Here is a 27,895-nt window from a genome sequence, read left to right on the forward strand (position 1 = left end):
TAGTAGAATAAGGTATATAATTGTAAAACTATGAAAGATAAAGGCCTTAAATGATCAATCACTGCCAGTGGTCAGAGTGTGTAAGCGCCATAATTTTAAGTTGTAATTTTAAAACGTTATCGAAATGTTGTTAATATTAATAATATTAATATTATAATATATTGATTGTAATCCTGTTACTTTTAAAGTTAGCGTAGCTTACATCAAGGAATACATCGGTTGAAAACCACCAAGTAATATTGTTGTTTCATTATAAAAATACACTGCATCTCGAATTTTCCAGAATGTTAGCATTGGGGAGGCGATCGGTCGTAAACAAATCTGAAATAAGACGTTTTGGGGCCCTTAAAGTACATACCAAAGTGTGACCGGAAATAATTTGGTTCAAAAGGCGTTTATCAAGCTGCCTTGTTTTTTTTTTTTTTTGTAAAATGCGAGTTTTGTGCAAAGGCGTGCGTAAAGCCCAGCATTCTGCGTGGTTGGGTTGCCAGTTGTAAACACGAAGCGAAATTATTCAATTATTTTATCATGATTCTGACTACATTACTGTTTCCATGGGCTTTTCTTTAAAAGCCAGAAGACAGCAGAAAGACACGTCTCCAAAAAAAATAAAACTTGTCTCGAAGCGTAGGTGTACGTCTACATTATTATATGGAATTGACATAACATAAAATTAGATTTAAAAAAATCTTAATAACATTATCTCCTGGAGATAAAATACAAGTAAAAAAAAAAAACTATGTTTCATTCAATTTGTTGAGTTTAAATTTTCGGGGACATTTTAACTTCAGAATAGCCGATTAAAATATTTTAGTTTTTGAACTCGAAATTGATAAACCGTATAAATAAGTTCTCAGTAAATTTTATATTTTAATAAAGCAAATAGTGCAGGGGCAGTATTTGTAAAATTAGTATTGTATTATTTATTAATTTTCCTTTTGGATTATACAGATAATTTCGTCCGAGATTAAATATTAAATCTCGATATTTACGTTTTCCCATCTGGTAATGCCGTCTGGCCAGGAATAGCGCATGCGCGCGCACAGAAATAACGCAGACGACGCCAGCTCTCGACACGACGCATTTGGAACAATATTAATATGCGAATGTCCCGCACCTTCAGATATGCTAGACGTGGTGACTCATGCGCATAATACGCCAGACGCGTGCAAGAAGACTTCACTTGTCTCTCGACCATCTTTACAGATAGTGCCTTTGACAGATTGTAGATATGGCAGTATTTCGATCGTATTATGGGACCTACAATATAAGATATAAGCAATTATTGAAAAAATAAAAATACCCTAACAATATAATATCTATGTTAACAATATAACCGACTGACAGTATATAATATATTAAGGTAAGTTAATATAACTCAGAATTATTGTCATATATAATTTGGGTAAGAATATATCTAGCTGTTTGGAATTTCAATATTAGGTAATGTCACAAAATCCATATGGGTACTTCCTTAATATTGCGTCCTTTATTTCGCTTTTCTTTCTGATTTAATCGCGTTTTCATTATTTCAGTGTTTGTCGGAAAGTCAGTGTAGTTTTAAGAAATTATAGTCAGTGGGAATAGATAACAACTGAATCATATCCGCGCCAATTTTATTTTTTGTATATTATTACTTAGTAAATGATAGTCTATGGATTTATATGTTACTAACTTTTAGATGTCAAAGATGATTTCTTCAATTATACAAATTGATGGTTTTATTAGCGTAATAGGTAGCTATAAAGAACGTATATTGAATTTTAATTAATTGCTCATTCGTTTAATCAGATTCGGTTATTTGCTTTTGAACATGCCTCTATCGCTGAAATAAAAGCTTTATCGCTTGTTTGTAGAAACTGCTGGATCATTTTAAGGTTAATAAGTTTATGACGTTTATCGCACGTCGCTTTTGGAGTTTATTATGATAACATCGGTGTGCAATTTAAAATATCGCGACTACTATCCGGTTTGCATGTTATATAGGTTTATTAATATAAATATAATAAAAATACAGCCGTGTTGCGCTTAAAATCGCCTATTTATGTTTGCTTAAATATACTTCCTCTTATTTGCGCTTACTTTGAGTGTATTGTGATCTTTCAGCCACCAATCAAGATTGAAGCAAAAATGGAACAAACGTTATAAACTCAGCAGTGAATAAAGATACAGTACTTGAAGAACCGAGTATCGACGTGAACTCAATAAATTGGTTGAATACTTTCTACAAACACTGCTAAACTTGAAAAGTACCGCTGAACCATGAGATTGTGGACAATAAAACTGGAATTTTCATAAAAGACACCAACAGCAAACGAGTATCAAAGAACCATTGTAGAATGAAAAATACATATGGAAATTGATGTATGCTTATTTGGTATTTATAAGTTACAAATAGTCTACCTCATTAGCGAATAGAAACAATTATTTTTTATAACCTTAATTAAGTACCTACATAATATATATCGCTATTTGTGACTCAAACGCTTGTTTCCCGGAAAACGATATGGTATTTCCCCTTGGCCACAAATAAGAGGAACATTGTCCGTTTATCGCGTATTTTGATGTACTATTATTTATTTGTGTGAGCAGCTCGAATGTAGTTAGTATTCCGAGAGTTTGTCGAACTTTTTACGCATTCTAAACGGCATTCGGTACGTTGGCACTTTTTCAAACTTCCCCCTAAACCGGTTGCATACATGTTAGGCGATAACTTCGATGTTTTAGTCCAGAGGTCGCTAGTTGTTAGTTTCCAATGCACACTGTATACAGTCGTATAATAACCAGATGGTGGTTGCGGTGACTCACCGCGAAGGTGGAATTAATTAACGATAGTTGCCGGTGCATAGACGTCCTTGCAAGGCTGCTGCGTTGGCGATCACGTGCCGATCGCCTGTGCCTGCGCCTGCGCACTATCCTTTCTACTAAGCTCAACTAGGTTCTACTACATCTTCACAATGTTTGTCCCTTTCTAATCGACGAAATATGGTGAGACGACGTTTATTGGAATTCATTTAAATGTATAGCCTCACTATGCTGTTCCCAGTTTCAGTAAATTTCTTCAATACCTACTAATTGAAGGTGCTTTTCCAACTTAAGCAATTATTTTGCAAAGTAATGGTCAGAAATCAAGGAAATCTTGTTTTAAACACAAATCTAATGAATCACAAACGTTTAAAAAAGTAATGTCTCTGTATAAACTTGTGCATATCTAAATGTCGCGAATTCCTATGTAGATTTTATGTCACATTTTCCTTATAAAATACGTTAGAGATAACGTACCTGCTTGTCAAGTATTTTATCCTTTCCTATCCTTTTAAAATAGGAATACCTTTGTTTGCCGATGACTTGCACAACTAGTAGATAATTTAATTCATACATATTCATCCAAAAGACAATAGATGGCGTTACTTGCTGTGAAGCTAGTGAATTTTAAGCCACGTGTAATATTTCAGTTAATTTCGTTAACTTTGTGTTTAAACGTTCGTTTAAAACAATAAGAAAGCTTCCTAGTTTCAGTCTTTTTTGAATAAAGTTAATCCCGAACGAATGGGTCGTCCGCCCACTTGTGGCGGCTTCACAATTATAGAGGAGAGTGGGCGCGTGGCGAATCACCGGCGCCGTCGCAACCATAACAGTCTTGAATTAAGAATAGAGACTCGTGTGTAGTTACTTTATACGGATGATTTCCTAAGGGGGAATTAGTTTCACTTTATGATTCTCTCTTTAGTTTTTAAGCGTTAATAACTGAACGGTATGCTTACGGTAAATGTATGAGTGCTTCGAACAAGCTCGTAAATGTTTAGTAAAGGGAAAATATTAATATGGGACCAGTGGCGCTATCTGTCCTGTAGAATTCAATATAGAGCTAGGCGTGGGCGCGGGCTGAGTCACAGGCACTCCTTGGCATGCCCGCCTCGTATACATACAGCCCACTCACTGTATATACTAGCTTTAATTGCCTAACGAAACCGACCACATTGTTTAACTGTTAAAAGGACTCCCTATGCGAGAGCTCTTCCACACAACACAGCCAGGTTCGGTCTTTTTTGTATTTAACATTTAAACTTGGAATTTTTTGGTATATTATGCTGATTTCAATTCAGAATAATACATGGCGAAAAGTCTAACACAAGGCGGAATGTGGGTGCTCGGGAGCACCTCTACCCTACCCTTACAGGAATGAAGGCGTGGTATATGTTTATGTTTTAATTCATTCTTCTTCACACTTAAGTCTAACGTACTCTGCTTTAACTGTGCCTTCTACCACGAAAAAGACCCGATGCATGCGGCAGCATCTTTTAAAATATGTGTTTTATTACAAGAGTACATATTTATTTTAACAACGCCAAGTGTGCAATAATAGAGGTATAACATTTTCGATAGTTATGGAGAAAAAAAAATCTGAGGAAAGGAATAAGCATTAAGAAGCTGAATGTTGTTTGGGTTTTCAGAGATCTCATTTACTTATATGAAACGCAATAACAAATTACATATATTATGTTATCTATGGCGTTGCTCTACATTTTTATAATAATTAATGATATTATCAGCGGCGATATAGGACGTGGCCCGTGGGCGAGTTGGGTCACGGCCCACACCGCGACCTTACGGTCGGAGAGACCTCACGCCACACATTTAATTAAGTACATACCTACCTTTAAATTGTAGAATAAGTTCAATTAAGCCTAACAGGCTGAGATTAAAGATTTTCCATAGTGTAAAACGATAATTTAAATCATTGAAAGTGTATTTAATGCATTAATAATAAGTAATGTAAGAAAACTCGAAAATATTCTCATTATTACAGAATCTGTTAGTCTTTCACAGCCTTTAAATATAACATAGCCTCAGAAAAAAACAATATCATTGGAATTTCCCTAATTCAATTCCTGATAACAATTGCAACAGATATTATGATTGATGTTCTGTTATGTAACCAATTATGACAAAAACTTATTTTATACAGATTGTGCCCACAAATATTATTCGTTGTTATTGCAACACATTCATTTCATTCAAAACATTTTTAATCTGGTAGAATCATACTTTTTTTTAAAATGGGTAAATCCATTTACGGATTTTACTAAACTCTCCGTCTGAACCACTCTCACGACTCTCTCTTATATCGAAGGGCACGAGGTGTGCATGTGTATGCAACCACAATCCTCTCAGAAATCGTCTATTGTGCATAGCCTCTTGCAGCCGGAGGAAACTTCGAAATGTTTACGATGAACTCTCAGGCTTTTATGTGCATGTCCTATTCGCCACCATCAGGCCCATTTAGTGAGGTTGAAGAATGTATATCCGACAGCTATCCCGAAAGGCAAGCCTAATAGACCGCTCCATCTCTCTCTCTCCGCTACTTCTTTCGGGACTAATTCGCAGAATAAGGCAGTGGCGTTCCACCTAACGTCATTCTCAGCTATGGCTTCGATTATTGTAACTAGCGATAATTTAGGTATCGTTATTGCCAATGGTCGTAGCAAAATTTTGATGCGGTGAGTCTCATGCGAGATAAACGACCAGTTTACTTTGTCTCGGCACAAAAGACTTTTTCGGTGCAGCCACCATAATGATACCCTAACAAATCCAACACAAATAATTTCTGTAACAGCAATATCCGGAGAGTACTTGTGCCAATCTAAAGGTCAGGGTGCCGTGCCTTTGAAGTCATTCCATGTATATAAATTGGATAACTTCTATTGTTATCGCGGCAAAAGTAGGACGTTCTAGGCTCTAGATGTAGATGCCATTTTGCTTTCAGGATTTGTTGATGCCATGATTATTCAGCTGGAAAATTACACTAAATAGCCAAGTTTGTCCACTCGCATAGGGTGGCGAAGCTCGGGTTGTAATCGGGGTCTAAAGTAAATAAAATTTACAGTAGCTTTCTTGTGTTGAACTATCAGGTGCATTACCAGTGACTTGTAAATCCCTCCCTTATTGCCATGGCTTTTCTTTTTTTAAGATCTACATCGCACCCCATCGCATCTCTGGTATTGGAGATGATAAGGGCCATATTCATTTACCGTCAGGTTCGTCCAGATGTCCTATTGCTATTGCCTTCATCTTCAATAATGAAAAAAAAAAAAACACACACACTGGACCTACATAAAGAAAAGAACATAACATAAGAATAAATACAGACAAGATATGGAAACTTCAAAGAAAGCTTAATTTGAAGAAGAAAACTGCCATAAAACATAGTAAAGGAGGGATTGTCCCGACTAATAACAACGCTTTAAATAAAACAACCTACTACGTCTCATTGATATAGGCGAGCGTCCTTCATATACATATTTTTCATGATAAATAAAATTAATGTAGATATTAATTTAGTTAGTGATAGCAACGGACACCTATATACCTACCCGCAGGTATTAAGATTATTGCTTATTTATATTTAGATTTAGATATTGAATAACGTACTTTTTTATCAGAAATGGTTGATAATAAAACTTTAATCTATTATATCGATTAATTATTTATGATAGTCTAAAACAAAAGACGTATGCCAATTTGAGCATTAAGCGCTATGGTGGATAAACTATTGTGCGCGTTACGCAGGCCTTCGAAATGGATCTTTTATTTTCTTCTTAAAATATTTTTTATATATTTTGTACTTATTTAGGTAAGTATGTTGAATACAGCATTGTTTTCTATATAGCAGATAGAAATGTGTTTTTATTGTTTTTTTTTTCAAACGTCCTCTTCAATCAGATTTACAAAAGAAAATCTTGAAGTTACTCTTCGCTTCAACATCCCACAAAAGTCAGCCATCATGTTTACGTTCTACTTGCCTTGTTATCTACCCTCTATAACAGAAAAGACTTGTTCAAGTCGCTTCCGCTGTTCTTGACTTATAACATCAATATTCTCGTGAAAGAAGTCAGTTTGAGACTGGGATCTTATACTGGATTAGACTATTTTTACACTTTATTTGAAATTTGCTATTTATTTTGCTATTTTTATTAAGAATACTATTGAATATTTTTATTATCAAGGCTTTTTCTGTTTCATTGAATATGTTCTACAACCATTTTAAGGAATATCGAAGCAAGTTCTCCAGCTTTATTCGTCAGGCATTGACTTTCTTATCTTAGGGCCAATAAAAAAGTTCGAACCACGGACCGTTTTTATGTAGTTCCTTTAAAAATTGCTTCAAAATCCTTAAATTAATGTGAAGCTTACGTAGCAGACAATAAAAGCAACCAATTAATGGCTCTCGTACTTTAGTTCCATGACTTACTGATTTTTTCCTTGGCATATTTTGTTAAATGTATTTCTAAATGTGTTAATAAACACTTTAAATTATAATTAGTAAGAGTATATGGACTTAAATGTCGTAAATATCAATAACACTACTTCTTGGTAAGTTAATGCTACTAATACTAAGAAAACGTTTTCTTTTAAAATTGACGTGATGGATTTTTAAACATAGTGTTTTCATAGCAACTAACTTAATTTTGCTTTGATAACAAGTCTGTTTCTCAGCTTTGTTTATCTGACAGCCAACTAGATTAAACCTGTATGTCAATATTAGCCAATCACAACGGCCCTATGTCTACGCAATGCGAAGGATGCCATGCCGTCAGCACTGAGAAACAGATTTATCACAGCTTTACTCCGTCCTCAGATAAATAACGTTTATGAATAAGGGGGTAAGATTTCTGCAATGTTTAACAAACATTATTTTTGGAACCTCTTTCTCCAGCCAACTTTTTATGCTATATTTTGGTTGCGAAACCTAACTTATGTCGAATATGCGTCTACCTGGCGTCCAGGGCAACCGTCGCGCCCGTTTCTCCCCGAACTCAGTACAGGGTTCTCCCATGCCGATGACTGATCATTGTAACTTCTGTGGGCTAGTACAGCTAGCCTATTCAGCGGTATGATGGACAGTTGCTGAAGAGTTTTCATTGTTTTATTAAGCTAACCACTCTTATAAATTTTAAATGTAATTTAAAAATATGTTGAGTAAAGGTAGTATATTTTTATATAGCATTTATAAATAGGATACCTCCAAAACCTTATATTACTGCGATAGTAGTTCATGCACCTTTAAGTTTTGAGCGATGTGCATATTGTGTTTACGAGTATATTATTATTTTAGCCACAGAGCCCCTAGCGTTGGTTGCGTGCAAGTTCTATTAACAACTTGATGTTTTTTTTTAACTCTGTAAGAAACAATGTTGAAGATTGAACGTTATTTACAGCTCTTTAATATGTAGGTGTATTTTCCGTAGTCATTCCAATGCTTAATGCATGTTTGTTTTCTTGTTAATACGATCTTCAAGTTTTTACCTTATAGCTTACTCGGGGTGCGTCAAAAATTTTCCTTTACTCAAGTGTTTACTAATATGCCCTTTTAAGTTCCAAGAAACAGTTATGATTTGTGTCACGCCTGAGTCGTCATTGAGTAAAGGAAATGGAAAGAAAGACGTAGCAAAGCATAGATGGCATAGCATACATGCCCTTAAAGAATAATATCACGTTGTGTATGACATCAGCGGCCATTGTAGTTGGAACAATGTGTGCTGGCGCACGCGTTTGGCAGTCATGCGCTGATTCACACAACCACATAACTATAGTTAAATAAACTGTTTTTATTAACTGTATGCAACGAAGTACCTACTACAGTAGATGATCTTCAAATTTTCCACGCATGCATGATCCCTTTTCTAGGTTGTTTAAGGCTGTTTCTAAAATGCATTAGCTAGATATTGGAGTAACCTACATTTGTTTTCTAGTAGCGAGAACACCATATTTCGCCTTATGTAACTATGTATGTTGAACCTACCGTAAAAACATTACTAGGTACATTACTGGACTGTTACCAGTTAAAAGAAAGATGTTTATTATTTACAGAACATCAATATCAGCTACTAAGAGATTATAGTAAGTCCCCATGTTCCGCAAATTTTCATTTAAAACCAGAATGTTTTATGACGTGTGCAAATACAAGTCTAGAACATATGGAGGCTACACCTATATGCCGTCAATTTTGATAATTTCCTGGAATTATTTTAATATATAGGTATAGGTAAATATTAATCAGGTAGGATTGAATACTATCACGTTGGTGCCAGTGTGTATTCACGCTTGAAAGAATTTGCTGATTATGTTACACACGTATGTAGTATAATGTGTCGCGGGTAAAATACATCGAGCTTAGTAGGTGCTGATATGGCAAATAGCATTGCTATTTTGTAGACATACGACCTAACCTACTTTTGTTTTGATGTCTGGATATTGTTTTGGATTATTTCATAATGAATCATGGGTAGCAAGTATATATCGTCTACCAGTCATGGGTACTACCTACAACATACTGCTACGTGTATGAGGAAAACTGACAAACCGATGAATACGTTTAAGAATTCCATGCCTAGTAATATGTACTTTAGCTCTACGTTTAGTACTTGAATAAGAAGTTTTATTAGAAATTTTCAGAGGTGGTCCAATAAACATTTTGTATAGTGCTTATTTGCATCTATCTGAAACCACACCAGTATAAAATGATTTCATACTCTCCTGAGAATTGTCTGGTAATGCTTACTAAAGGCTATCCAGTTAAGCATGATGGCCATTGCAATTTGTGACCGACCATTGTTCTTTTTGGAGGACATTCATTCAAAACCTGAATAAACATAACGTAACAATCCATATGAATGAGGTTTAAAAACATATAAGTAAATGCAAATATGTAGTACATAATATTAATTATAAACAAGCTAGGAAATGTATCTTGTCTCAAAGTATCGGTATACATTGCATACTAGCTGATAGTGTCTGCCGGAAACGTAAGACTGTACGCGTTACTGCACAAGCTAGCCCGGTTTCATAGCAAAACGAAGCTGTGATGAAATGAGACAATCTATCCATTTATTTAATGAACACATGCCTTGGTGAGGCAACTGCTCGGATAAAGTTTGTAACGATTGGTGTTGCAACTCGAAGCTAGCGAACTCGGCACAATGCGTAGCTTTCACTGCAACTAGAACGAGTGATACAGTCACAGTGGCTTTTATATAGTTAGGCTGATCGACAGATGTTTATACTTAGATATTATCTCCATTTAGAAAAGTAAATCAGTATGTAAAACTATGAACACGGTCGCTATTTACCCAGAACGAATTCTACCATCACATAACCAGGTGTATACTGAAAATACTTCGATTGTGTTTGAATACGTGTTAATAATCGTGGTTAGATATAACTGGAGCACTTCAGGGAGATCCCTGAATGACATGCAACCCTCGACTGATGTCCTCGTGTGCGGGCTTCATAAACGTTAGTTAATGTTTATCTTGTTGCGAGTTTTGCTTCTTGCCTGAAGTCTGGCTCATGAAAGTGGCACTGTATGAGGCTTAATTAGAAAGAAAATGTATAATAAATTCAAATTAATTGTAGCGCATATTTTGGAACAATATGTACGTAAACAAACTCTAGAACCATTTAGTTCACTATTTAAGTTATTCCCTCGTAGAATCGAAATTACATGGAATATGAAATATCCATTGATTGTATGTTAGATATATTCAATGAGCTCGTTTATAACAACGTGCTTTATCCTATGCGAAGCTGACTAATGCACTTAAGAATTCAAAAGCCACACAATATTGTCTAAGACTTGGGCACGCTTGGATATGTCCACTGGCGCCAAGGACACGTCATCCTGATTACATACGCAATGGCTCATTCCTTACAGAGGACTGCGATGTTTCTTATTATTCTTATTTCCTTCCCGCTGCTCCAGTGCTTTCTTTGTTGCTTTGACAATCCGTAGGTACTCCTTTTCTTTTTGCAAAATTTAAGCTTGTGAAATATTCCGTCTAATTTTATAACATGTTCATTTAATTAGTATGGAAATATGGATTTTACCTCTATTGAATATCAATAAGCATACCTATTTTTAAGGCTATAATGATATCCGTTCAATTAAATCGCATAAATGTTTCCTCTTGGGCTTTAATGATGTCAGGGGCTAGGTATCTCGACTTATAAAGGTTAAACAGGACAATGTTTACGTCGGTTTAATATCCTGAATCAGATCGGAGAGACAAGTAGTTTGGCGCATAAGTGGCAGCTCCTTGAGGCAATACCCCGGGTAGAAACTAAGACCTCTCCTGCTCATATTTATGCAGAGCTTTTCAGGGATATTTTAACGGAATGAGCTATAAATGTACTTAATCTATTTATTAGTGTAATGTGATAGGTAGTTACAAAAAAGGATTAAAGAAATATACCGGAGAGTCTTAGAAATAAAATAACCATTAGGTACAAGAGAATACTGGCCCGGTAGCGGCCAGATATGTCGAGAGCTCCGTAGTGTTAAGTACCTAATACCTATACAGAATTTTGAACAGTAATATTAATTATTAATACAAGGTTTGCATAATACGTGTATCACAATGACCACAAGACTCAACGAACATAGAGGACGCTTTCCATAGCCACGACGGCTGTGAAGACTATCCCGCTCTCATCTATCAGACGAACGGTTTTGGTGACCTTACGTTTGAATATCAAATGGAATAAAAGAACAATTAAATAATTTCTTATAAAACAAACTCACAAAAGATTATTAATGTTTATTTCAAATATTAATGATTTATTTTTTTTTCATATACTGTGATATAAAACTAATGATACACAAAGCATAATCTGTGAATTGAGTGATCTATCAATTAAATAACTTCCCTTTTATAACTTTTTAAAGTTTCATAACGCAGTATTGCTCAAATTATATTGCCTTTGATTACGTATAATAATATCCTTAGGAAATTAGGTCTGCGTTATTATAATGTTGTTTACCCGTTGTGTGTAATTGAGGACTATGTACTTTTTGATAATATGGGTAGAGTAGGCTAAATCGTACTATGACGCATTGGCGAGCAAAATGACACAGTGAATAATTAAATTATGCTTCTATGATATTCATGTATGAAAATACAAACGAATGAATAAAGTAAGTTAAATAAATAAATCAAAAACACCGTACCAAATTAATGCATTTATAAAAAATTTACGACAGCTATGCACTTGAAGCTAGTCCCAAAAACAAAAAAACATCATTGATGATTTAACTTAAGTCCACATATTGTGTAATAAAGTAAATGTAAATTTCAGAGCAGTTACATCATTAATCGTTGGCGAAATTGATGACTTTGTATATGTCCAATCTATCAATTAGATCTAAGGGTCTAAGCGATTTCAATGAATTTCTTGTGTAAATTTCGAAAATAAATAGGGTAATGGTGTATGAAGTCAATTAATGATGTAATAAGTATTAGTAATGTATATTACTAAACTTTTGCAAGTGGTTCCGCCCGCTTGAGTTATTTTCCAGAATAAACCTTTTCCTGTGCACTTTTCTGGTACAAACAGTAGGCTCTATAAGTAAGTTTTAGCGTCCATCTTGTTACGCTGGGCCAAGTTGCCAAGCATGTTAAACTTCATATTTAAGTTTATGATCGATCTGGAACATTCTGTACGCCATCGCAAACATGTATAATGAATAATTGGTAAAATGCTATTTATAGTGAGGGATAATACGTCCAAAATAACATAAAAGTAGTACTGATCGTAATGGCCTTCTGTGATCTGTCACATTCACAAGAACTCCTTGAATGGGATCACGCGGAAATGAAGTCGAAAGATAAACACTTGCGTGGACTATTAACCTTTGTCGTCAAACTTTGAACCTTCGAGACAAAACACAATACTATTAACATGATATTATCATAGTACCTATATAAATTTCCTAGATATAAATATGTAATCAGCTCTGTTCGAATGACATAATATTTATTATTAACTACGCGTAAAAGACGCAAGTACCATATCTTTTATGGTATTTTAGAAAGTTTGGAGATATAAGTTACACGGCTTTCAGAAAATTGCACATTACAACAGACTCAGATGTTTTCAGAAAGTTTAAAATAAGTCATTTTTAAACGAAAGCCTTATAAATTAAAATTAACCCATCGTCATAGTAAATTAAAATCTCCTAAGTAGATATAGTTATGTATACGTAAACAATAATTTTCTTACTTCCTAGCTTTGAAATTGGCAACCTGGCCATTCGCTTTTTGAATTTGGAGAGTCTAGTAATACAATCTAAATTATAAAGTGATAAAGTTACTTCATGGGATTACTGCACCTGTTTAGATACGAACAGCTGGTATTACGATAGTAAATTTGTCAGAATGATTCATTTCTATGAGTCGCGTTTAGTCATATTTAAGATAACCAAACCAAACCTACATTAATATGAACTATTACATCCAGCTTCCAAGGACTTTATGGTCAGTATTGATATTGCGACTAACTGCTTTCTTTCAGCTCATTATTCAAATTTTTATACATGAAAAACTTTGAAAGTAGCGCAAGAGCAAACCTTGAAATTATTGTTTTATTATGAAATTTTAGTAAATTTTCACGCTGTGTAATTGTTAATAAGCTTTTTTAAAGATTTACGACAAAGATAGCTGTCTAGAATAAAGTGCTCCAGTATAGGTTTAAATTCAACAGGACACAATGTTTAGTGACGAAGGTGATAATTACTCGAGCACGAACGAGCGGTCTCAATTAGCCTCACTGTGCCGCCATTGACTCAACTACCGACCATTCATGTTTCCTGTGGGATCATTCATCCCTTTCATAATACTGGATAAAGTTTCTTTGTGGTTGCCTGTAGTGAAATAAACTTTTGTTTCTACAAACTATATGGAGGTACCGGTATTCACAGTTTCTTATAAGAGTCTAGATTAGTATGCAATCCTCTCAAAGTATTTACAAATATGACTTATTGTCAACTTCTACTGTACTTCTCAGACGTCACCATAAAAAAGTAGTAATTTCATTACACAGAGCATGTTAAGAAACTCATGTCCTTTAAAGTATAGATGAAAACAAATTGATTAAATACAGGCGTACATCTCAGAAGTTGGTGTTAAAATGTGTAAACGTGTTGTCCGTGGGTGGCTAATGTTTGATGCGTCGGCAGTCGCCTCACTGCTCTCCACAGGTGTGTTGTGTATCACTATCAAGTAACGTGGAATGCTTTATATCATCAAGCTCAGATTCAACCACAACATCCTCTCAAGTTAAACAATCACGCGCAAAACTAAAATACAATTCTTTTATGTTTTATGTTACGCCTTAATCTACTTTTTGTACCATATCAAAGAAATAATTCCGAAATGCACCTTTGATATCAAAGATAAGGTTAATTAGTATTTAATCATATAATTTGTTTGATTGTACGAAATATAAAGACTGAAATATCTTTATGCCTACCGAGCATTCGGTCTTGGTTAGAGTATTATATTAGGTAATTTTCTAATGAGATCCTTCTCTTAACATTACACGTGACGTATGGTGTCTTAAAAACTTTAAACCTTTTAACTCTTAAAATGTTATTAGATTCCGAGGATCCTCAAGCCCCTAAGCTTAGAAAGCCTATCTTTACAAGCTTTGGCTCTACAAACTCTACATCTTGGTCAAAAAGTGTTGCTGGCCGTTTGATATTCTTAAATAGTCATAAAACTATTGCTTTGTAGAGAATTTTAAAGTCTTACCATATGACGTTTCCAAATCTGATGTAACTGATCACAGTGCGCGACATCAAGTAAAGATAATCCGTACGGTTGCAGGAACCGCTGGACAGCGGTGCATTTTAAACGTACCCAAAATCATTGACAGTGTTTGCGTTGGTTTGGAAACGACCAAGCCAAACATTTTGTGTAAGTATAACAAAAAAACAACAATATTATGTTAAATATTGATAAGCATATAATAATTTAAAAATAACGAGTTGATAGTAAAATGTTATAGATAATATTTCAGTACAGGTATATTAGTACTAATTACTTATGTTGTTATATCTACATTATTGTATGCCATTAATTTTGAGTTTGAATATGTTGTTTTTAAAACAGACACATAATCTGGGAGCATGTGTGTAGTATTTTTAATCTATGCTGGAAAATTAGCAGGATATTCCTTCGTGCTATAAGAACATACAGCATTAGTGCCTTGGTAATTTTAATGCAAGTTCCGATTATTTTCTAGAGAGTGTTAATATTGTTTTTTAATTGATTTTAGTGTGCGTACAAAACTACCAAACGCATCACGTATATAGATTCATTTAACTGATCGAAAAGATGTTGAGATTTTTGTTAGGAGTCGTAGATCGCTGGACGTAATTGGATGATATTTGCCAATATATAGATAGATCATATTCGGGATTCATATAATATAGATTATGTTTTATCCAGAAAAAGTGCTTTTATTTGGGGTAAGTTTTTATACACAGATACAGTCATGAATATGTGTTTTTTTTTATTTCAGATATAACACTAACATAACATAAATTTTATCTTTATGTACTTAAAGCGCGCATTTAATGTACGACACAAACAATTTGAAGGCTCCATTTCGGATTTCTTGACGTCTTGTGTTCTTAGTAAAACGTGATTGACCTAAATCGTCAAAAAAAAGTTACCAACAAAACTAACCGTTTTATCAAAACATAGTACAGCATAACGTTAAGAGTGCAGCCTACATGAACGTCTAATTAGTAATATCAACAGAAAGCCGTTAAATAGTGTGATGTTGGTGTCACGAGTTACGACGTTTCATTTCCATGCGAACGGTAAATATTAGGGAATATGTGAATACAAGTTCCTTACATGTAAGAAATTGTTATCAATTCAAATATGTACCAACATACTATTAGTATGTACTTCCTAGAAAATTAAATAATTTTATTAATAAATCAAATACCACCATAATGTTAGCATTTACTTCCTAGAAAATTTATATTACTAAAATAACTGGTTCAATGACCGATTTTCACAAATCAAGCTAAGGTGCTTACAGTGTTTCATTTTGAGGGATTTATTTCTCTTTCGGGCAGGGTTTTTGTCATGATAAAGATTTTCATAGGAAGGAAGGAAAGAAATTCAATACATTTATAGTAAATTTTATCTATTCAAAATTATTTACTATGTCAATTGTTCTATAACCGAACCCAAGAATTGTTTTCAGATCATATAAAACGGTAAGCCGGTCAATGGATCTTGGGCCTTACTCTCTCTCTGTGGCATAGAGATGCCACACGTTTCTTTGACAGTGCGTAACAAGCACGTATCTCACCACGTCGCGTTTAAGTCAATGGAAATTGGCATATAGAATATCATGCCTAAGGTCGTGGCAAATGTCCCCCCGTGCATGCGCGTAGGTACATTCGGTGTCGATAGTAGACACCGAGCACACGAAGATTGCCTTAGACTAAGGCGTAAATTATATTACCTATACGTAAAATCATGCCTTTGATTACATAATCAAATCCGGTAAATCGATCACATGGCTCAGAGCCAGTGAGTAATGGAGGAATATTGCATTTCAAATTTCAGGGCGTCTTGCTGTGAATGCTGCAGTAGAAATATCTCACAACAGCAAATTTCCATCAACAATACTTCGCATCCGGCCTGGACGCGGCCCGCTGCGTTGCTAATATATAATAAACAAAGGGTCAAAACAACTTCCGTTCCGGCCAACAAACACGTTGATCTGCATTTTACTACGTAAATGAATTTAACATGTAAATGAATGTATTTACATTTTATACTGCGTATTATTTACCGTTTTTAGGGTTCTGTACCTGAAAAAGAACTTTAAAGGGTCATTTTGCGTGTCGTCTGTCTGTCAAGTGCCTTTTTAACAGGAACGCGTAGAGGTATCAATGAAATTAATATCACATACTCGTGTCTACAGCATTGTTCAGTTATAAAAGATCATAAAAATCAAACTAATAAATCAACACGATCAAAAAAAAATTACCCTTTAAGTATGTCGCATATTTTTTAGTAAATCTATAGATATGTGAGAAGAGTTTCTATTAGGATAACTTGCTACACTGAAATATTACTACATATATAAACTAATTAGCTTTTAATATAAAATGTTTTAGGAAAAACGAATGTATAAGTAATGTAGGTACCTACTGTATTTATGTTTATGCGGGCATGGAAACACAGGATTTCACGCTTCACGCAATCATAAAAACCACTCGGGAACGGGTACGTCACTATTGGAAATGACAAGTACCTTCGCTAAGCAGACCGCATTACTCTACAAAAGACTCATATACATAGAAATACCGCGTGTGAACTAATTTTTATTGAGTTTACCATGTCAGGGCAACTGTGGCTTTGTCATTAAGTATTTACTTACAATAAAAGTCCCGAAGAATTAGCTAAACAATAGAACTCTTCATTAAAGTAAATCCTTGAATAATTGTTTTTGTTTTATTTAACATGCACATTAAACGGAGCCGTAGGTAATGGAGGTCGATTTTTCACAAAGCACTTTGATAAGGCCGCGGCATTGTTACAAGAAAGAAGTGGACTGACAAAGGGTTAAGCCGATAATCGTTCAGATGTCCATCAGGTCATCAGTTAGGAATGAGATGAAAGCTGTGCCGGTTGGTAACGAATGGTAATGAAAGCCACAGAGGTCGGTTGACAAATGAGTCTGTCCGCATTGTTGGCTCAGCATTGTATTAATGATACAGAATACGGATCATGAGCAAATGTAAACTGAGATTTAACTAGCTGATGCGTCTGACTTGTTTCCTGTGTTTTATTGTACCTATAACATTCACAAAAAATATCAGTGATATTATTACTTGTATCTACTACATACTTGATATGAAGCTTCTTCTTTCAAAACGATTGCTTTGTTATTGTATTGTTGATGCTAGTTGTTACACAATAATAAATACTGAATTGATCGAATTTATCAATTTAAATATTTAGACTTCCAACATTCAAAAATAGATCTAAATCAATCCATAGTATCTCTTGCGAAAAGTAAACATTGAATCAAATATTCTCACGCATTTCCTGTTTATTACACGAGCACTTTTAGATCTAGTTTCTGCTTCATAGCAAATATCTTGTTAAGATATAAGATAGCTTTAGTTTCACATCAATGTTGATGTCTGACCGGCACTGCCTAGTGGTCTATCTCTATAAGGCAGTGAAAGCCCGTTATACCATTTCTAAAGGCTTGGGTATTAGCTGGCATAAACGACAATTTCACAGTTTAGCAAGAAATGTTTGAACGTAAATGCTACCGAATTCATAATATTTTATTCCATAGTTATAATAATTATAATTTGTTTCAGTAACTGTAAGACATTAATTAGTTAGGTTTCCCGTGGTACTAGAGTTGCAAGAAATATTAATGTTTTTCTTTCTGGGAAGGAATGACGGCGTATATCTGTTTTGTTGGGAACGCCTACAACGTGCGGAACGTTACAAAGCCTAAAAAATTCTAACAATTAATTTAATTCACGTATTGATTGAATTGTCTTTATGTTTTAATATATATTGTTAAGAAATTGCCATTATCTATTAAAGACCGACCTATACAGGTCTACACCTCGCTAATAAATTATAATCTAATCTAATAATAAATTAAATTACGTTGTACTCAAAGTTTTGTTTTAAGGAAAATTCCAGTAAAATCCATTGTTTAGAACAACATTTATTATCAGCACTCAATAAAGTGTTTGAGTTAAATGATCTAGATGTATTTCAAGTTGCAACTCTATATTTATTTCACCCAAAAACATGCTCGGTGTTGTCACCACAATGATAATGAATTAACATAACGATGAACGTCGTAAATCGATGGACTAAATGAAGCATATATATGAAAGGAACTTGGTGTTTACAACGACAAATGTTTCAAAACAAGTTGTCTTCCACAATCAAATTCATTATTAGCACAACAATAACTTGGATGTTAATATTTTTCCCAGTGGTACACGAAGTACTCACGTAGTCTGAAGTAATAAAGAAACAGTTTTGCATTATGGTAAATGTGTTAAGTTACGGATAATCTGTGAAAGATTCTTGCAATATTTCCATGTTTCAAAATTAGATGCAGCTACGGACCAGACATGGCGAGCACCAAATACGGCGGGAGCTTCATTCTCAGTTGACCATTATATGCGGCGATAATTGATGAGATGTGCGATGTAATGATATTGCACATTGCATCTGCGTTAACACGAAGGCACAGTTCTTTGTGTTCTTCTGCTATGGGTTGTTTAATCACTTCACAATTTAATGTTGCTAAAGATTAGGTATCTTATACTCTATTTTATTTGTCACCTTTCAGGTAAGTATTCAGAAATTTTATGTAGGTATGCTTGGCATTTCAACTGCTTGCTAACTAAGTATTTCTTCAGGAACATCAAAATAAAGTTTGATCTTTGTGTTCTATTTAATAGCTGGAAAGTAAACAAATATTTGTAATTAATTTTGAAATGTAATCGCATCACAAGAGTTTTAGTTGATTTTATGTTAATTCTCAGCTTAGTAAACTAAATTAGCAAAATGGTTTATGTGTTGTCTATTCCTTAAGTAATTCATATATTCAATATATATTGAGTTATTTACGTTACTAATGATGGGATACTAAATGATCACAAACCAAGAATAGGATGTACGTTATAACATATTTACCAATATTATTTTGTAGCGTCCGTATTACAACACTTTTAAATACAATATTCAATGCAAACTGTTAGTTAGATATCATTCCTGTTAATTTGTCTAATGAGGCATACGTGGCCCACATTATCTAATGTAAAGTTAATATTGGTGCAAACAGCCGTAAGGTCTAAACTAGTTTCTTTTCTGTGTCATGGAGAGCAAACACATTTATAAACACCGAGATAAGCAATTAAGTGTAGAATTTAACGACTAAATATAAAATACCATGGAAATAATAAAAGGATTCAGACAGTAAGTTATCACCCTACTCATTCATATTGATGTCGATAGGAAGGTGATGTTGATAGTAACGATCTGGACCTTCAGCGGTTTATCGTCTTCAAACGCATGGTACGCATAGAATTTCCGTTAGACAAGCACTAGATTCTGCCAAAGTCTACCATGAGTCACGACACCTGTTACAAATAGTTTTTCCTACGAATTCTGACCATATTGTTTATCAAACTTCTACGGTGGTTATATTTATCAATAAATATAAAGTCAATTTTCGTTTGCATGTAGTACCTACAACAGCTGTACTATATTAGACTTACAAGGTCGAAACGACTTTCATCATTAAACAAAATCTATCTTTTTGGATATCTGGAAATGTAATCTGATTGCACGCACAAAATATCTGAATAACGATTATATTTGTGAAAATAGCACGTAGCGAAGATAATCTAGCACTTTTATCACTAGGTATTCGCGATTAGACCGAACAGAAATCGTGTATTATGTAACATTAAATATCCGTTTGGATGATTGATGTATCATTAATTCTCATTAGAACCTGGAGATAAAAATGCGTAACGTGCTCTCAAACTGATTTAGGCACCGCGCAAATGCATCTTGTTACCCGAGAAATACTATCTATACTATTATGTGGAAGCTTCTGAGAGTCAGAAGCATGTGCAGTTCCGTAATTTATATCAAAATTACCAGGAAATTGTATAGACAACACAAGACGTCAATTCAATTCGAATGACGTATGTGAGCTACCACGTGTTTTTGATCTCCCAGTAGATGTATGATATGTATTACTTATAATGTAGTGGTGACTTGATGAATCATATTTCTAATTAAAATATTGACATAGGCTAGGAGATGGAATGAAAATTCCATCCGCTAGCTTGAAATATAATGCCTTTCCTAATGTTCTCTATGTCCTTGTTATTTGAACGTCCTAAAGTGATCATAACTAAAATATCTAATTATCATCTAGAATAGTCTATCTATTAATAAGATTGTCCTATCAAGTGTCGGGTGTGCGGGGAGGCCTCCGCAGGACAGCCTTGTCCTCAAAGACGGTAATTCAGCCGGACCTTGTAGATATCTCAAGCGCCACCAATTACATTAAAATACCTTACCAGCTGACTGCATGTAGCGTGGCGTTTAACATTACTAGGCAATTGCGGATTTGCAACTTTTGAAAGTATGTAGCATTCGCCAGCTGTTGCTCGCGATTTCTCTTGAGGACACGTTTAAATTTCCAAGATAAGTATGAGTTTTGTATGAGAAATATGAAAACAGTAAAGTAAGAATGCTTAAATATAATAAAGAATAATTGCTTAAGTAAATAAGGTAATGGTATACCTGGTTATTTACGTCATGCAGGCTTTGTACTCGATTAATGAAGTGTTCGATACTGAGGTGAAGAGGCAGAAAATAGACATAGTATTTACATTAGTGGTTAGTTCGAATACGTGTTAGTGTACACAGCACATTATCTTTAACGTTTTCTCATTACCGTGTATTGGAATCAATGACCGTGAAATACCTTTTTTATCTGGATTGTTTTTGTTAAATGTTTATATGTTGATATGTTAAACCAGAATGTTAGGCTAAATTTGGTGTATTTCACCATTAACGTACACGCAAATTGAAATATTGAAGGGAAAAGAGCTCCACAATTATTAGACGAGATCTGATTAATTTGACCTTAATAGTTATGTTTATCATTTTATGCCATTGGGTATAATTTGGATTTTTTCTTGGGATTAAAATAGTCAATAGACCTATTTATACCAATAAATCAATTTCTTCTTGGATCTTGACAGCCTCTTAGACGCAGCACGTGATGAGTTCTACTAAAAGTCGAATTATGCAATGACAATACTTGAAATTTTCATCAACATAAACATAACAATATTGACACAGTTACTCAACATTATTTAGTTAGTACTTAGCAAGACTAACCGAAAATGGTAAATACCCGTATATTTTGCTTCATGTTGTTCTGCAAGGGTCTAGTGAATATAACTACAGTATAATAATATTATATGAAATGATTGCGCAGTACTTCATTATATCAGTTAAGCACCTCTTTATCGTCCTTTTCACAGCAATTATTTGTTTAATTACACATCTTGTACCTACTTGTAATTGCGTTTTGTTCGTGCCAACTACAATAAAACAATGAAATTGCGCTCAAGAATATAAAAAATTACTGCAAATTCAAGCTTGTGTAACTACTTGTCGATCTTGAAAAACCTTATATATATCTGAATAGTTCTTATTGCAAACGGATGCCGGCGTACACAAAATACTTCGTAACTCATAGTTTTTCTGCCATCTTTCCTTGTTACACAACAATGTAGAGCCGACGCATCCTACTTTTTTGACCTATTCCAAGTAAAATAAAACGACAAAATAATTACCGAACACTTCCCTTATATTCGTTTTTCCAAGGTTAAACAGTCGCTACATGTATTGCTAGAAATATTACAGATTATAAGGATATTGATTTAACCTTTCGATGCGGAGAGTGGAGACCCCACACGGTTTTGAAAGTTGCACGGTGCCCTACCAGATGTGCGTGGCACATTGAGTTCCGGGAGTACAAACTTTCTTTGTCACATACTATACCAAATATATTATTCTATTAATAAAATGTTACACAAACCACCTGCTTAGAATTCTTCATCAAAAGTGGAGGTGCCCCAAAAGCAAAGCACATGGCGTTCTATATTTAGTTAATCGTTTCCTGTTTAATCCCAGTCGTAAACTCACAAGTTTGTTCAACAAAACTTCATACATATTAGCGAGTTGTTTACATTCCGAAAATTACGGATTGGTTTTAAAATTTGATAATACTTTTGGTCAGACAAAATATTAGTTGAGGTTCAATAACATAAACTAGCTATGATAAAAACACAATATTACTAAACTTCTGAGTATTTAGTGATGTAGCTATGAAAATAGCTGGAAACGCAGTCAATAATAACGAAGCATGATTAATAATAGAATTAACAATCATGACAGCAAATTCAATGATCGCATAGTACCTAAATCATTTAGGTTACCAAATTCCAAATACATTTTCGTTCATAGATTTCCAAAAATTATAATAAAATTGATAAAGTTAACTAATTACCTATACAATGTAGGGCAAATTTTCAAGTACTGATGCAATATATTTTCAGCGCCGAGTTGATTTCACGTGGCGGAAACTTGTTAACACGTAACCGTTAACATTCTGATGTCTCCTTTTCAAGTGAATATTATTTTTATGTATAGTTTATTAACTATTGTTCTTGCTATTAGTTTACTTCTTGTTCTTTTTATACATCATGATGCTACTCGTCATGGATCTATAATTTTTACTAGTTTTGAAAGTTGAGCAGATCTTTGAAGGGCGAGTTATAATCTATTGGGTTTGTATTGAGTATTCAAAAGCTATACGTCGTAAGCTTTGTTCAGTGACAATTTTAATCCTAATTTCAACCTTTGTAAATACCTACTTTGATAAGTAACTCATAAAATAATAATACATATATAATATTACGTAATTTAGTCGTAATAACAATAGTCTCTTTTTTTATCAGTAGTTTTTAATTGATACATCGTTACAATTAAAATTCTTTAGTTTGAGCTTTTAAATATGTGTACAAGCTGAGTTACAAAACGTGGCCCACGAGTAAAAAAAATAATGTTTAAATGACGTTATTTCTTAAAAGGAAGCAAGATAATACTGATGTTGACGCAACCAAAATTAAATTCTGAAGAGCTATTGAAAAGACTCTCAGCGTACTTATTAAGTCTTTGCCTTGTAGTTAAACCATGGTGTCCTGTAATGTAAATTTTGTTATGTTTCTACTATTTCGTTTGGTAATTAAAAAAAAAATAGTCCCAAATAAAAAGAATGATTATAGTGAATATATTTGTGATTCTTAACACAATGGACACACAAAAATTGCGATCGAATAATTATAATTTTACGAATGATTTTTATTTGCATGTTGTACAGCATCGTAGATAAATAGATAAAAAAAGACTATTACTTACATAAGAAAAAAATCCAATGTATCTAATACAATTAACAATCAGCTGACTGGAAGAGCTTGCTGAATTCAGTCATTTTGCCTTTAGCGTATCAACAAGACTCAAGTGTACCGTGCAGTATATTGTGTCCTTTGTACGAAAAAGAAGGCAGAGTGAGGTCTGAATGTAATACTGATGCTAATATCTCATGTATATATATATATTTATTTCTTCTAAGTTTAATATTTATTTCGTAATTAAGCAATTGTTACTCAGATTCCCCGTTAGTATAAAATTTATATGAATATGAAATAAAAAAGAACTATAAAACGATACATGGAAACTATTAAAAAATTGCTACTAACCTTTAATACGTTCCATTTAATTGAGTTATTTAATTTACATAGATATTTATAAAAGAATTATTCTGCTGCGGAGATATGGTAGTAAAATTCTATTTAACACCATCCTCCAAACAAATGGCCTTGAGCATTTGTTTAATACTTCTACGGCACATTAGTTACGTGGGGGAATATGCAAAGATTTACGAATAGGTTCTTTAAAAAAACAATTATAGGTGTTTTTGAACATTTTAAACTAGACATTTATATATATTAAAAATTTTGAATAGATTGGTTCTGCGCGCAGTTTTGGTGGAAACATCACCTAAAGTATAATGGTTAAATAAAGTAGGTATTCATGTGTACCCAAACGTTGCAATAAATCGTTATCTACTTGACATTATCTCGTCAAAACAAGTCCTTATGCATTTCAAGTGCACTTTTCATATTCTATATTATCTATCAATACGATTATCATTTTTTAGTTTGTCAGTTTGTTCGTGTACTTTCCTATGATTTTTTTCGGTGTATGTACAGTTATTTGCTTATTAATTACACCTAATTCTCGATAGTCATTCTTAGCGATTGAGCGATGACGTTAAGCTATGACTTATTGTTGTTATAGATTACATCACACTTATAAAACCTAATTAACAATCTTTACCGATATAGTCCCTCACTGTTTCTACAAGAATGCGTCAATTTCAAACTTATCGGTGTTAGTATTTTTGAAAACTTAGGTATAATAATGACATGCTAACCAATAAAATAATAAATAGATCTTCTGGAAAAAACTACAGCCATTGTGAAGACAGTTATTGAAATAGAAATTCAACTTATGAATACTGTGATGTCAGAATAAAAGAAATAATACGTCCTTTGACCATTCCAGATTTGTAACATTTTTACTATTGAATGTTTTAAAACTGGTCAATTTTTTTTAAGGATTTAATGTTATCAGTTATTGCAATTGAATATAGTCTACTATATGAACCTATTTTAATTATCACAGGACATTAATTAATGCAGAAAAGTTATTATACTTACTTTCAGGAAAAGTTTTTAATTTTGGTCCTACGAACCAAGTATGAAAAAATGCTATATTCTCAATTCTATAAATTTACAATATCGAATAGGTACATGGTTTCTGATATGCAAAGCTGTTAATATCAACGTTTTTATCTTGTCTAGATAATAGTAATATCAACACACGTCAATCACCCTTAGATATTTTTTATGAATTCCGTTACTATAAAAATCTTTTTGAACGGGTACGTTCATTTGATTCGGTCTTTTAAATATTTAACATTAATTTATAAATAACTATTTTAGCTCTGAAATAACTGTATAGGTAATACTTATAAGTAAATAGAAGAAAATACAAATAATAATGATTTTTTATGCTTAGAATTTATTTTCTTAGATTTCATTATGTGGTATATTACTCGTTTCTATTATAAAAACATTAGTTAATGTTCTACACAAGATATTGTTAAGTATACATAATTCTTATGCCTTTTACGATAAACATTTATAATATCCGAGAAGCAACATATTTACATGTTGTTGTTCAATTGTTTCATATTGCATAATGTTATCCCCGAAGCATCAAAAAAAAAAATTCCATTGAAAAGTTAGAATAGAAATACTTGATTATTTTACTTTTCACTTTGTGATTGCATTAATGGTAATTCCGTATTGCTATTTTCCTTAACTATAGAGCATTAAGTTACTGTTTTTCTTGTAGGTGCCTATTTTGCGGGAGCTTAAAAAAATTAGGGCCCCGATTTTATTTGTGTTGACCCTACTTTGAAATATGCCACCTCCTAGGAAGGCAAATCCAAAACTGACTGATGGCTGTTAAACAGTGATTGTCCAATGTAAGTGCGTGCATAAAGGCTGCGATGAGCAGAAACAGAGAATTGTTTCGATTAAATCTAAAGTTTAAAAATATATACCATTCGACCGTTCTCGAAGACTCGATGTGTAAAATCATCCATAAATTGTCGATTTCCACATGATGTAGCATCGGATGCTACGCCACATGCAATTCGATATGACTACGATCACTACAATCAATACGCCTTCAAATCACACGATGAATACCATACTTTAGACGTAATTTAGCATAAATATGATGTTAATAAGTAAACATTACATCAGTATGACAACATTGGTTATATTTTATTTACTGGGAAATGACATCACCGAATGATATCTTAATTATTATAATAGGTATCTCTATACCTCTTATTCACAATTTTCATAGAAAATATTTCATCACGTGCTAAGCCATATATAAGAGCATCCTATGTCATTTGTCGAAGTAAACACATAATTGTTCTTGGTATTTTCCGCAATTGATAAAGTACTTAAAATGCAATTAGGTGACGTAAAACTTATCTTAATATCGTCATCGAAATACTTGAGTTGGATCACTTTTTTATTATTGTATTTTAAAACGATATTGCATGATAATGGAGCTAAGATACTATGCGCGCTCTAGACACAACGTAATATCTGGAACTCAGGCGCCAGTGTTCGATATGTCTGCATGATTGGCACCTTCATACATGCATTGTAGGCGTGATATGATAAAAAAGATAAAAACAAGATACGTCAAATTTAATATTAGCTGAAATGGATAACACATTGAAGCAAATTGTATTATGGAATATCAAAACCTGAAACACAAAATAAAGGATAGAATCTGTTCTCCTATAGCGTTGTGTATTATTATTCGTGCAATAAATTGAATATTTAAATGAGTTAACAGTCAACTATTAAGAACAGGGCATAGTCTTACTGCGAAACTTATTTATTCATTCCTGATTTCGTTAAGGACATTAATTGGTCTTTCCCTTCAACCTGCACTTATTCCACTCCAATATAGCCGGCGTAATACATAATTTCCCGCGGGGTTCAGAAACAATTTGGTTTCATTTTTACGTTAGGCCGCCTACCTGACGTGAACTTTCTCTAGGTGATGCAAATCTAGTTGTACCTTACTAGAAAAGCCACAAAAAAAATTGCCTGACCAAGGAATTGGATACAAGGTCTCCCAAATCATAGTTCATATTCAGCTCTATTAGACTAAGAAAGTGATTTATATTCTGATCATGGACTTATTAAACATTAGATTGACAGCAATATTAAAACTGGGCAATAGGACAAAAAGTAACGGCATGAATATTGTTGGCCATGGAAATTAATTAAATTCAAAACTTTCATATTTATCAACGCACCGATTCATAAGTTTCTGTTATGTAACGAGAAATCTGAGAATACTTAAATGGAAAGTGGAATGACATCAACGATATGCAACAGGAAGATTTTAGTCATAATGAAAGGATTCTTATACTTCATTTAATTATGATATTCAGGAAAAGGTTAACCTAAAGGTGAATAAATGTTTATTTGTTCACATTTACATTTCTCTCTTTCCAAATATTTACTCACTTGAAATACGCAAAAATCTTCTTACTCACATGTTTGTTTTTTATGTTACTTAAAAAGCATTAATTATATTATTAAAAAATATATCTTCTAATTATGTAGGGCAGAGGGAAGGAGCATTGTCTTACATAGGGTACAGGTTGAAATGGAGTTCAGCAGTAAGCAGAAAATTAGACCTGAAAACTTCACCATAATAGCGCTAACGTAAGAAAAAGGCATGACATGAAGCTAGCAGTTATAAATGGAGTGAAGTAT

At 33.5% G+C, this 27,895-nt stretch overlaps 2 long non-coding RNA genes across 2 annotated transcripts; one reads left to right on the plus strand and one right to left on the minus strand.

Moving 5' to 3' along the window:
• Nucleotides 1-783: 783 nt before the first annotated feature.
• LOC115444000 lies at nt 784-18,007 on the plus strand. The gene is made up of 3 exons (XR_005112607.1): nt 784-1,363; nt 2,107-6,634; nt 16,428-18,007. It is a non-coding gene; the product is annotated as an uncharacterized LOC115444000 (long non-coding RNA).
• A 537-nt stretch (nt 18,008-18,544) lies between these two features.
• On the minus strand, nt 18,545-23,999 carry LOC115444001. The gene is made up of 3 exons (XR_003938698.2): nt 23,868-23,999; nt 22,957-23,650; nt 18,545-19,315 (listed from the first exon to the last, which is right to left on the minus strand). It is a non-coding gene; the product is annotated as an uncharacterized LOC115444001 (long non-coding RNA).
• Between the last annotated feature and the right edge of the window lie 3,896 nt (nt 24,000-27,895).

Source organism: Manduca sexta, chromosome 19 (genome assembly GCF_014839805.1).
Source record: "Manduca sexta isolate Smith_Timp_Sample1 chromosome 19, JHU_Msex_v1.0, whole genome shotgun sequence".
NCBI classification, from domain to species: Eukaryota; Metazoa; Arthropoda; class Insecta; order Lepidoptera; family Sphingidae; genus Manduca; species Manduca sexta.